At 49.7% G+C, this 13,013-nt stretch overlaps 1 protein-coding gene across 1 annotated transcript in view; it reads right to left on the bottom strand.

The window, feature by feature from the left end:
- PRKDC (protein kinase, DNA-activated, catalytic subunit) overlaps positions 1 to 13,013 on the bottom strand; it is a 3,158,350-nt gene that overhangs the window by 658,363 nt on the left and 2,486,974 nt on the right. The window lies entirely within an intron of this gene.

Below are 13,013 nucleotides of genomic sequence, written 5' to 3'. Positions count from 1 at the left end.
ATTTCAGCTGAAGGAAGAAACTTCCAGCCCCCGAGTGTGGAAGATCCATGGACGAGTGGGGAGCCTTAGGGGCCTCCATAGAAGGCAGAGAAAGCTGCAGGGCAACCAACAGCGAGTTGTGGAAAAGAGGGTCAGGGGATTGTGGCTGCAGATACGGCGAAGAGCCCTTCCTGGAAGATGCCGGGGAAAAAGCAACTATGCGGTGTCCAGTCTCCGGAGAAGAAGAGACAAAGAGATGACAAACCTCCAGAGAGGAAGGGACCTCCGGAGAGGAGTCGATGACCCGATGCCGGGACGGCACGGTGGAGCCCGCCAGAGGCACCGGCGCCACTTTGTTTGGTGCCGAAGTGGCCCTCTGGGCGCCAAAGTGGCCCTTGGGGCGCCAAAGTGGCCCTCGGGGGCGCTGAGTCGACCTCCACCACCAGTTGTGTCCCAGGAGAATGGGGCGAGGTCAGAGAGGCTAATGAACGGTGCCAAAAAGGCGCCGACTCGACCTCTGACGAGGCAACCGCCTACGTAGAGGACCGAGAGGGACCCGGGGAGGCACCCCGGGCTCCGGCCACCACCCGCGGCACCGTCAGGGCCGGGGAGGAACGCCATTGGCGCCAGAACGACACCGGCTCAGCCTCTGGTAAGGCAGTCATCTGCCCAGAGGACCGAGGGGGACTTGGGGATGAACCTTGAGTCCCGATGACCTCCTGCGACACCACAAGGACCCCTGCGGGGATTTGCGGGGAGGCAGGGACGCCGTGGTTCAAAGAGGGAATCCCCGTAGGGCCGCACCTCAACGACACCACACCCCCAAAACCTGAAGCCGAACTTGTCGGCGCCTGGGTCGAGTCTGCTGGAGACTCCGCGGAAGGCCCCGCACATGGCAAGGGATCCGCGGACATCTCAGGAAGAGGAGGGGGGCCAAAAAAGCCTGCAGATCCGTAGCGTAGGCCTTCATTTGAGCCCTAGTCGCCCCGACGCCAGGAAACGGCGGATAGGGTGACGACAAGCGAGGCTGCACATCCCTAGGGGAACCCGCGCCCTCTGTAGAACGAGGACCAGGCCTCAGTGACAAGCTGTAAGACTTACCGGTGGGCGAGCGAAGCCCATGGGGTCTCGATGAAGGACAATGCCGCAGTCGGAATTGGCGGTTTCTGGACGCTTCCGAGGTAGGAGACGGACGCGCTGACGAGACCAATCTGGACAAGCGGGCCAAAAGCAATTTCATCCGGTGCTCCCACCTGGACTTTGGCTTCAGATGCTGACAAGCGTTGCAGTCCGTAGAATCATGGTGCTCGCCCAAATACCACATACAAATAGGGTGAGGGTCCGTTGCCGACATCTGACGCGTACAAGAAGTACACTTCTTGAAACCTGAAGGCATTCGCACACTGATCCTCAACGCAAAAGAAGGCCTGAAAACAGGTCAAGGGACACAATCCGGATGCGCGTTGCACGCAGAAAAGAAGGAAACTGTCGTCAGCGAACCGGGGTGGGGCTTATGTGACCTCGGTGACAACATGTCCGCGGATGACGTCAAGGCGGAGTCACGTGGTACCGCCCTCGGCGCGCAGAGATGCTGTGGCAAAAAAAAGTCCGGATCCAGTCTCACGCCTGGGGATAATTCTACGTTTCGGAATCTGCGGCTAGTAGACTATCAGATTGCCATGGTAGGAAGTTTGAGGTTGAGTGCCTTGGCTGCCCTATGCAACACCACTGAATACGAAGCTCCGTCCTCCGTAGCCACGGTAGGAGGAGACAACATGCCAAGGTCAGGGGAGGTGTCCAGACCACTGGCATCCCCCAGATCCTCTCTCCAGTCCTGCTAAGATTCCATTTGATCAGTTAAAGTGTCTTCTGACTCCTCCCAGTCCTCCTCCTCATCCTCTGGGTGCCAATCTGGCTAAAAAGGGACCCGAGGAGTGAACAGGGGCAAAAAAAACCCTCTCCGTGCTGGATCCAGCGTCGGGCGATGCCAGTCCGGCTCCAGGTCCACATCAGGATGGAGGCCGGTGTCGAACGCGGTAATGGTGCTGGAGAAAGCGGCCCAGTGGAGGTGTAATCAGGTCTACCCGCGCTGATCCGCATCCAGGTCTAGATCCAAGGGGGGCCTGCGGCACCGGAGCCGTTGGCGGAGAAGGCCTAGGGCCCCCAACCGGTTCTGCAGGGCCCGAACAAGCGCTGAAGGGTCCGGGCCGCCCAAAGATGGCATGCATCGCCTCGTAGAGCGTACGAAGCTGGGCGAGAGTCGATGCGGGTCCCGAGAAGGGAGGGAAACGCAGAGTCTACTCTTCAGACTCCGAACGCAGAGCAGCAGTAGGGGCACCACCCGCATCCCTCGTCGGATTGGCCGACCTACAAGGAGAAGTGGAAGAGCGATGATGCTTCTTCGACTTCTTCTTATGCTTCAACTTACCTGACCCAGAGTGTGAAGACTTGGATGACTTGGACAAAAGGTGGTGGTGGCTCCGCGACTGGTCCCTCGAACTCCTTCACGACTGGGAACTTGAGCGGCACGGAGCCGACTGCTGGCGCTCAAGCAGCTTTTGGGACCGCTTCGACAAAGTCTTCAGCGCCATCAACCGGCAGTCGGAGCACGACTTGGGGTCGTGGTCGATGTGAGAAGTTGGTCTGGCATTTGATGTCCACTATTCTAGTGGGAACCTTGCACCAGTCCAAACAACCCTTATTGATGGTAGGTTTAAAGACAACCAATATAGAAAGCTATCCTAGTGGAGAATAGATTTCGAAAGCTGCAGATGAGTCCTACTCATGCATTGGCACCCTCTCATACAAAACCAAGCTCTCTGCCTTCAGGATTGTTAAGGCATGCCATAGGAGTGACTTCTAGGTTTATATGTGTCTGCCATTAAAGGTAGATATAGGTAACCTATATCTTAGTAAGGGGTGCAAGCACCACCTTACCCAGCCTGCAGTAGCAGACCTGTGGTGCCATTTTGGAAGGCTTCCCAGGGGTGGCATAATACACGCTTCAGCTCCTGGTAGACCTCTGGGGTACCTATGCCCTTGGTACCTAAGGTACCATATACTAGGGACTCACAAGGGTAACCCAGTAACCAATCTGGAGTGTACCTAAAGTACATGCAATCAATTTAGAGAGGAATCAGCTAGGCTGGGGTCCTGGATAGCAGGGCCCCAGCCAGACTAAAGTCGAAAAAACAGTGAAATTCCAGCAAAATGTGGGGTTAAACATAATAAGCAGATCCTACTCTACTACAGTCGCGCTCCAGGCAAAAGAGGCACACGCGATGGGGATCCGTCACCGACATCAGTCGGTAACAGGACCCACATGCCCTTAAGCCGGGCATCCCTCGTACACCAGGAGTTGATGGACTCAAAAAAGAAGTCGACAAAAGTCTAGAAAGTCAGTCAAAAAGAGACTGGAGGTACCACTCTTCCTGGCGCGGAAAAAAAAGAACTGAGGTCAGCTCGCTAGGGTGGCGTCTTAGTAGCTGCCGCAACGTCATCCTGGCGACACGACGCCAACAACGAACACGCAGCCGACCAACACCACCTTCCGACGCGCAGAGGTACTGCTGACGAAAAAACTTTCTGGATCCAGTCTGACGCCTGGGGGTAATTCTAAGGTAAGGAATCTATAACTAACATGTTTCTTTCAGATTTCAGTAACACTCTTTCTGGTGGATACACGTCCTGTAGGCCCAAGGAGAGCATCCAGTTGCATGGATCCGGAGAAGACATAATCTGGGTCAGAGTATGCATTTTGAATTTTTCCTTCCACAGGAAGGCATTCAGAGGACGAAGATCTAAGATGGGCTGAAGGCAATCATCCTTCTTCAGCACGAAGAAACAGCAAGAGTAGCAACACTTTCCTATTTTCAATTCAGAACCATTTCTATGGCCTCTTTGGAGAGTAAATCTTGCACCTCTTGCCACAGAATGAACAAGTGATCTACTGAGATTCACTCTGATGTGGGGGGATTCAGTGTAGCAGAAAGAAAGGGTAGGGCATATCCATGCCGAACGATTTGAAGGACCCATCTGTCCGACTAGATGGATTGCCCCTTTAGATAGTAATAGATCCTGCCTCCCACAGGGTGACTGTACACCACTAATAGCAAGCTAATGCGACTTGGTGGCTGCTAACAAAGGAAAAAGAGACTGGGAAGACTGGTGAATTGGTGGCCTGCACGTTGCTTGCCCGATTTATGTTCCTGTTCTCAAAGAGACTGGAGTGATTGCAGCAGAGGCTGAGGTCACTGTTGCTGCCTATGTGCCAGTACCTCAGAAAAGAACATGAACTTCCGGGACTGGCGAGGAAACTGATTGGTAGGGGTCAAAATACCCAGAGAACATGCTGTAGCCCAGAACTGGCACTTTTGCTTTACAGATGCGAGTCATCAAAATGCATATCTATGATAGAGGATGTCTCCAGAGAATCCCCGGGGAGTGTATCCACTCAAGCGGCAGAACACCACACTAGGGCCAAAAGCCCTTTCCCGATAATAGCAGCATCAAGGCCAGTATGATTCCCATATTTGGTTGCATCTTTACCATCCTGAATGGTTTGAGCCAGGGATGCCCTAAGGTCTTCTGGGACCGGTAGCAATTTCACGTTGGTCATAGTGTGTGTGTGTATATGTCAACAATCAAACTGCATTGACTAACCTCAGTGCAAGGCTAGAGGGAATAAACATTTGTTTTCTGCCACAGTCCTCCTAGACTCTATATCAGGGGGAGTCCTGACGAATAAGTTGGAGTTCACTTTGCTGAATTAGGCTTGAACCATAAAATGCTCAGGGGTAGAATTTTAGCAAAGAAATCATATTGAGAAGTGCCTGTCTGGGACTTCTGACCACCTGCTTATTCATGGATGGACAAGAACAGGGTTTTGACCAAGTGCCCATTAAAGAGTCAGCGACAGCCTCATTGGAAGAGAGCAAGGTTTCAGATGTGGCTGGTCCAGGCTGTAAGATTTCTGTAAGGACATTTGTCTTAACCTCAATGGACAGCAGTCGTAGGTCCAAAATCTCAGCTGCACATTGAATTAACGCAGCAAATGAAGCATCTTCTTCTGTCGGAGATCCCAAAATAGCGAGTTCAACCCAAGCCAACTGGTAACTTGTAATTTCATGTAACAGTCATTATCATCATAATAAGGGGGTACAATTATCTCCATCCCCGGTCAACATCGTTTACCATGAAACCGGGACACTGCATGCCATTACAACGCGGTTGTTAAAATGACTGTGTTGTTACAATGCATGCCATTACTCCGCAAGTTGGAACAAGGACTTGCTCTGGGGGTCAGAAGGAGTTGGGATTTAAAATCCAATACCTTCCCTACTGTTGCACAGACTGGAGTTGGAATAGTAAATTATACTATTCCAACATCCAGCGCCCCTCCTAGAGCAAGTTGTTGCTCCGAATTACGTTGTAATGGCATGCGTTGTTAGAACGCGGTCGTTGTAATGACAGTGTTATAATGGCATGCGTTAAACAAGCATTTGCAATGCAATAGGTCTCGCATTATTAAAGTTAGAGCTATTGGCATTGTAAATGGCAATGCCTTTTATTTATGTTTTTGCTTTTAAAACATAAATAAAAGGCATTGTCATGGGCAAGTAGCGCTATGTGAATGGAATCACAATGCAAGTCATACACAAGGGTGTATGTGTCCTCCATACACAACATCTACAGCACAGCTGCTTTGCAAGCCTCCTCACACGCGGGGCGCAGTACTACAGCACAGACAGCAGTGAGTGACGCAAGTTTCCCTTTAATAAGAAAAATAGGGGTACCCCCCCGAACGTACTCACACGCCCCTCCCTCTAGCTGTATTAAAATGCCCCTTTGTACTCACACACCCCTCTGGCTGTACTCATATGCCCCCTTGTACTCACAGGCACCCTGCGTGTACACTCACATGTACCTCTGGCTGTACTCACATGCAGTTCTGGGTGTACTCACAAGCTTCCTAGCTGTACTGGCATGGCATGCCCCTTTTACTCGCACGCCCCTCCGGCTGTAGTCATTTCAGCCCATGTACTCACACACACCTATGCCGGTTGTACTCACATGCACCCCTGGGATACTCACACACCTCTCCGGCTGTACACACATGCCCCTTATACTCACACGCCCGTATCCCCATTGTACTCACATGCCCCTCTGGCTGTACTCACAAGTCCCTTATACTCATACGCCCCTTTGGTGGTACTCACACGCCCCTTTGATGGTACCCACACGCCCCCTTTTGTGGTACCCACCCCCCCTTCTGGCTGTATTCATATCCCGTCTAGTTGCCCTGACACGCACCTTGTACTCACACGCACCTGGGATACTCACACACCTCTCCGGCTGTACTCACATGCCCCTTATACTCACACGCCCCTTTGGTTGTACCCATACGGCCTTCTGGCTGAATTCCTATGCCCGTCTAGCTGCACTGACACGCCCCTTGTACTCACAGGCACCACTGGCTTTACTCACATGCCCGCTGGGTGTATTCTTGCCACCTTGCACTCACACACCCATCGCAGGTACATGTCATGACCTGGGCCCCCACGGCCTCGTACTCACATGTCCTTGGCGGGCAGGTTCTTCCCCTCCACGATCCGGATGGTGAGGGAGCTTCTCTTCGCCATGCTCCGGCGGGTGGGGTCGGCGCGGCCCCCCGGCTGCTGTCTGTGGCGAGCTCGGCGTGTGCCGCCTGTGCCTGCCAATGACTGCTGACGCGTAAATGCCTGGTGAAACCCTGCTACTGCCGAAGGGGGGCGTGTGAGCCTGCGGGGGGCGCCGTCACTCCGTAGTGCCGTACTGTCCTGGTGTCTCCTTGCGTTTCGCCGCTTTCTCCTTCGCAGTGTTGTGACTTGACACCACTCTATCATGGCAGTGTTACCGTGCGTTCATCCTCATGCTTGCCAGTATTCACTATGCTCTGCAGTAATTGATTCTCTGGGTGGCAGCTGTCCTTTAGTTGCCTTAATGTCCAGGGTCGGGGACACTGCAGTGCCTCCACTTATCTTTCCCTCAACTTCCACGTGCAGCAGCTACCACCGAGCTGCTGTGCGTTGTCACCTTTTATTTTCACTTTCCCCGGTTGGCGGGTGCAGTACCTGAAGCGGCCACTAGGTGGCGCCGCTTTTAGAACGGCCCGGCAGCTCACTTCATGCTGCGGGCTTCGTGTGCAGTTAATGTGCACTGGCCGATCGGATCGATTCGTGCCGTGCTCCCGGGTCTCTGCCGGTTGGGGGCATAGACTGCCACAGGCATCTCATGCCTTGCCCTCCAGCTTTCAGGGGCCCTGCCACCATCGCTCCGCGGTGAACCCTCTCACCATGCTTGTCTCGGCCTCCTCGCTGGGGGGCAATCCTGCCGCGAATGCGCTTCCCTTGATGCCGCAGCGCCTCCGCTAGGTAAGTCCTTTCACTTTTAATAGGGCAGCGCTGGGCGCACGCTGTCGCTCGGTGTACTCTAACTCTCGTAGCAGGCTCCCTGCTCAATGTCTCTTTTCCCTGTAGGCGGGGAGGGGCTGATGCTGCTTTCACCGGCTGCCTGCCGGACACTGATTCATCACGCTTGTGCACCAACCGACTGGGGTGCTTCACTGATGCCACTGTCTTCTCGCGTCGCCAGCCACGCAGGGGGGAGGTGCTGGCATCTGTCCCAGGGTCCCTCGCTGCTTTTCCGCGTTGCCCCCTACCCGCGGCAGGTTCCCTACCCTGTGCTGCGCGAGGGGGGGGGGGGGGGTGCTGATTGCGGGTGGGCTCCGCTTGTACATTTCTCGGTGCCCGCAGCTCTTCACACGCTGCGGGCGGTTCTCCGGAGACTAATCACCCCGCCGCCTCCATTCACACACGCGGCGGGGACAGGGACTCTTCAGGCAGGCCGCGGGTAGGCTCCGCTGGTCCTGCTCTATTCACAGTCATAGGGGGTGTCGCTTCATATCGGCCATGGGCCACAACGGTGGTACGTCACTGCGGGTGGGCTCCGCTTCAGTTCACTAATGTTTGGCGTTGCGGGGCACTTTGCGCAGCGGCTCACGTTCGGCCACAGGGCCAATCTTGCCTCGCGGGTGGGCTGTCCGCGCTATATAAAAATGCCTAATGACGCATTCGTGCAAAGTCTGTGCTATATAAAAATGCCCATATAATAAAATGAGTACTTCATTAAAGCCTAAAAAGCGAAAGCAATGAACGAAAGCGATCGCGCTCTAAGAAACGAAACCGAAAGCACGCTCACACAGACAAAGAAACATGCTGAAGGAAAAGCGCGTGCAGGCAGTGAAATCCAGGACAAGAGAAGCGCGTGGCACCCTCTTGTCCTTCCTTCCCCCGAGACAGGCAACTATACGTCTCCAGCTGGACACGAATCCTTCGGATGCAGTTTACCAGCTCGACCTAAAAAGCATGCGAGGTAACGTGGCATATTCCCATCCTCACCATCATCATCTCTGGCTGGTGGCAATCTTTGGTCACAATTTGAAACAAAAAGATAATGGGGTGCTTATCTCCTCCAGTACAAATGTAGGATTGGAATCGAGCTGTATGATGACCAGTTGTGCTTAAATATTTTATAAAGTGATATCAGTTGGGATCATGCTGAAGTTGGTTTGGGGTCAGAAGTCGAAACCAGCACTGGATCCTTCAAGCGGAATCATTGATGAGGGAGAGACTGATGCAGGTAATGGCTCCAGGGAGGAAGTCTGTATCAGAGCAAGTAAAGCATCCAAGAGTGTTAGAAGGAAACAAGGACGATCCTTGGTGCCTAAGGCACGCCAGAGGGGGTTGGAAGTGTGCCAAATACCCACACCATGGCCCCGGTAAAGGTTTTGAATCTGTCAGAGCATTGTTGATGGCCCGGGTAATTTGGGACACGCCAGGACCAACTAAGAAATCAGCTCTGCAATTGGAGATTCAAAGGGAGATTTGCCTGACACTGTGCCACCCTCATGCCGTTTCTTTGCAATGAGAGTGACGGGATGAGGTTAAGTCACACTTCGCCTTCTTGCATTTATGTCTGAACTTCTGATTAATGGAAGATTTCAACTGCAAAGTTGACCTTTAGTGGCAGCAACCTCTAAAATGGGTCCTCATCCTCGACTTGGAGCAGAGCAAGACTTATGAAAGGCCTACAACATTCTCTTGTGTTTGGAGATGTACAGCTTAGCCTCCCAGTCATAGATTGACTTCGAGTACATGATGGGGCAAGTGTCGCACACCTTAAGAGTTATGCCCTGAGCTCAAGAACCAGGCACACTTTGTGTTGGTTCGTAACCCACATCTGTTTTCAACAGTTGCGGTATGGTTTGAATCCAGTTATTTTAGTGGGGAACATAGTTCACTAGCACACTGGATTTTCTAGTTTTAGAAGTCATCAGAGGACCGACGAAACTGAGAGCGGAGCTCCTGATTCACATCAGAAGAGGCTGAAAGAAAATGACATAAGCACCAACAGTGGCGCTTATACAGGATTTTATGTGCACTACCCTCTGCTCTGTCATTTCCGGAATGGTTCTGAACCAGTGTGGAGCTGCATGGCACAATTTCGCAGCAAGCAGGAGCTTTGCTGAAAAGTTTACGGATCCAGTCTGGCAGATGGGCAATATTCTATAGGCAAGGAATCTGCGGTAAAGTGTATACATCAAAGCTGAGCCTAAAGTGATAACTGTCTGACAAATTGCATGCCTATTCACCTCACAGCACAAACATTATGAGCAAATGAAAATATTTTGCAAGCCCTACACCTAGAAGGGCTTCAAGAGGACAAATACAAGGCACAGTTACCTTGGGCGAGTAGGACGGTGACTGGAATACAAACATGGTCACATTCCAGCTTATGCCAAAGGTCACTGCACTCAATCAAACGTTGCTCTATTGGCATTTAGGCATCCCACTCAAAATCACAGCTGCACAAATGGATTGAGTGGAATGGGGCCTGGGCATACAGCATTGGCTTGCCTATCGTCCCTGGCACACTGGCCATGTCCAGTGGGCTATGGCCACACAAGGGGTGAGCTAAACCTTGCTGTGCATATGTGAAATTTAAATATGGCTCGGTTAAGGACCTGGCCAAAAGCTAGGCCCTAGACACAACCCTCAGCTGCGCACAAAGAGTTTTCAATGATTGGATTTTATTTCTGTAAAAATAGTGATAGAGTTCAAGTCTTACAACCATGCATCTTTCAAACAGCCTTAAGTACAAACATATCAATTATTGACACACTTATTATTGCACAATTACTTTAAACCTAGACAGCTCCAACAGTAGGCAATGGATTTTTGAAATTTCACTGGCATATGAGATGCATAAAAATTGAGTTCAACCCAAAGAATATAGAGAATGACACATTTATTCATCGCATTGTTTGACAAATTGACAATTGGGTAATCAGCATATTTAGTTATAGCCTGGATTACAAGGTGTGCAGAACAGCGTGGGGTATTTGCCCACTCCTGTAAATTCCATTAGTGCTGGGTGAAGTATTTACTTAGTGTAGTAAATATCACCTATTCTGAAGTTTCAACTTGGAAATAATCTGCATATAACATAGCAATTTCCGCATGATTTGCCTTTTTGGTACGGCCTTTTCTCCACAATATATTTCAGCAGGTTTGCCCTGCCAGAAGCTATCAAGGGAAAGCTGTGAGAGTTTGCTAATTATCATACAACTTGTAATTCCGATTTGAATTTAGCCCAGAACTTGTCAGGGCCGTTAACGGGAGGTCTTTCAAACTAAAGCTGCAGACAAATCAGATCTCCATTCATTAAACATATATTTTGTTGCTATGCTAGACATTTTACTACTTCAAGGATTATTTTGGAAAAGTGTGTTACTCAGCATCACTGTGATGTAGCAGTGGGCACATGCGTATATTTGGACGCAAACAAACGCTAAGAAGTATGAGACAGAGTGTGACTGGAAAGAATAGTTTCTCTACAAACAAACCAAAAACAATTAGAGCCGCTGTAAGTACATTTCCATACTCTAAGTAAAAAATTGATTTGAACTGTTATCACACTTTTTTAAAGATTGGAATTTGTTCTAAAGCCTGATTCTCTTGATGACAAATTACATTTTTGGTTTATCTTTATTGGAGACGTTCAAACTGCCTCTTGTCCCGATCCTCACATTAACCAGTTTGTATTTTAGCTTTTTGCAGTTTCAAAGTGTAAGCCAAAATTTTATAAAAGTTGACTAACTAGTCAATAATGTGTATAATAAGATGGCTGATTACTAATGGTGGTACCAGTTCCTTCAAGGGAGTGGGAAGGTTGCATCCTATTATGGTTGCAGAATTAGGGCAAGGAGTCTCCAAAATACAGGTATTGAACGTGAGTGAGTGAGGAGAAATACCCCTGTGTCTGTTGTGCCCTCACACACCCTTGCGAGTGTAAAGCACCATCATTGGGCACTGCTCCTCCATCAAAGAGGGCTCTTTGATGGAGATCTTTTTAGGAGTTGCCGCAGTTGTGCATGTGGGTGTGTGGGCCAAGAGCGGGTTGTGAGTGAAAATGGGAGTAAAATAACCAGTTGGTACCCCAGTATATTTATTAGAGGGTCCTCGGGGTTAGGTTAAAATCAGTACGGGGTGGAGATGCTCTTTATGCTGGTGGAGTGGGAAAAAAACAAATTAAAAAAACAGCAAGGGGAGGCAGTAAGGGATTATCTGTTGCACCACCTATATATATACACAAGAGTTCAAAATTACAGTACAAAAGCTGCCCACCTCCTAAGTCCAGTGCCACAGGACTCTAAACAAATAGATACAAAACAAGCAAATGGAGAGGCAACAAAGAGAATGATGAGAAGAATGTATCAATGCAACAAAACACAACGCATGTCCTTCATTGATGTGAAAAAAGTCCTGTTTTAATAAATCTTCTTGACACAATGATAAAAGTGAACAGCCAATAGTCTCAATATAGGATGACCCAAGAAACAGCCAACGCGTTTCCCCCGTTGCGGGCTTCCTCAGGGCTAATTGGTATACGTGTCCTGTGTAAATACAGACGAGAACAACAGAGAATGGAGGACGTCACTTGGACAGAATGCGAGTCCAAAAAGAAGTTCCCTAAACAACGTAATATCTGAATAAGTCTTTGTTTTCTTTCAAACGTGATTAGGTCACGAAATCCGGTTGACTAGAAGCGAGAGGAAAAATTCGTAGGATGAAATGGGGACGTTTTTATAACGAAAGAACTATTGGTTGTGTAGCATATCATAGCGTACACCTCATTTGCGCGACCTAATCACGTTTGAAAGAGATCGAGGGGAGAGAGAGCAGAGCATGGATAAAACTGAAGAGGAAAAAGGGGAGGGGTAGAATGAATAGAGGGCAAATCAGAAATGCAGGGAATAAGGTAACACACTTGGTGTGACAAAGATGATAGAAAACAATTATAGAGGTAAGAAGATAGACTCCTAGAGCAAAGACGTAGGGGACAGACAACAGATCAAAGTTAGAAGATAGAGACTGAGGCAGTGCAAGTAAGTAATACTTTATTTGATTTGTGAAAATCATAAAAGGGTGGATCTTACCACCATGGGATAAAGCTTTACATCTTTGAATCAGCATAAAAACAACATAAAATCACATAAAAAGATAATACGTTAAAATAACACAAAGCTTAGCAAATTGCTCAAATGTGCAGTTACTGTGTAAAGTTTAAAAAAAAACACAAATGGAGCTGGGCACGGGGATAACTGTCTCATTACAGCTGCCAGACAACAAATAGGTGTTCTAAGTGGGGGTACAGTGCTTGGGGGTTAAGTGTAACTTGATGGAAATAACACATTGTTAACTCAGAATGAAGTTTTTTTTTTTTTATGCTGGAAAAGTGACAATAAAGGGTATCCATTAAGAGATTGGGGGAGAGTCTGGGCCCAGCCTTGGGGGACCAATTGTCACAGGTCGTCTTTAATTGTTTCCTTGTTTTCCAGCTCTTGGGCGGCGTGGGCCAAGAATTTTATAGTTTTGCAGGAAAGTTGTATCCAAGACCCGCTAAGGCATTTTATTACGGCCGCCCTGCAGGTT

This window comes from Lissotriton helveticus, chromosome 4_1 (assembly GCF_964261635.1).
Source record: "Lissotriton helveticus chromosome 4_1, aLisHel1.1, whole genome shotgun sequence".
NCBI lineage: Eukaryota > Metazoa > Chordata > Amphibia > Caudata > Salamandridae > Lissotriton > Lissotriton helveticus.
This window is presented reverse-complemented; position numbering and strand designations above follow the sequence as displayed.